Here is a 583-nt window from a genome sequence, read left to right as displayed (position 1 = left end):
CACATGGGTCTTTGGGACCCAGCTGCTTTCTTTCCATTCCATCGGGGTGCAAAGGATGGGAGAGACGACATGCCCACAAAGGGTTAAGTCAGTGCAGACACCCCATCGGGCATCGCCAGTGTCACCCTGGCCCATTTGGCTCCGGGGGTATCAATACACGTGTCAGCATGATCAGCCGGCTGGTCGAAGGTGCAGTGAATCAACAGCCTGCTCAGGACAGGCCCGGACGGTGCAGTGGGAAAAGCCCCAGCTGGCGTCGGAGCCTTGTCTTCACTAGAGCACGGATACCACGGGGGTGTCCGCGTGGGCATGCGACGGCCGGGGTACTCGCAGGAAATACCCCGCGGAGACAAGGCACCAGGCGCACAGAGGGAGGGGTGCTCTGTCTGCAGGATCCACCCCTGCCTAGGGATGTTTGCCCCAGTGTAAATACATCTCGGTGGTGCAGTGGGTCCTGCCACAGGCTGGCTGGCCCTTTAAGGGGAGCCGATTCAGCCCCACCTGTAGCAGATACTTCCCTTGCCCGCAGGTCGAGAAAATAGGCCATGTGACTCAATCAGGCCTCTGGGATAAATAAGAGAGA

This window comes from Mauremys reevesii, linkage group 27 (assembly GCF_016161935.1).
Source record: "Mauremys reevesii isolate NIE-2019 linkage group 27, ASM1616193v1, whole genome shotgun sequence".
Taxonomy (NCBI): Eukaryota; Metazoa; Chordata; order Testudines; family Geoemydidae; genus Mauremys; species Mauremys reevesii.
This window is presented reverse-complemented; position numbering follows the sequence as displayed.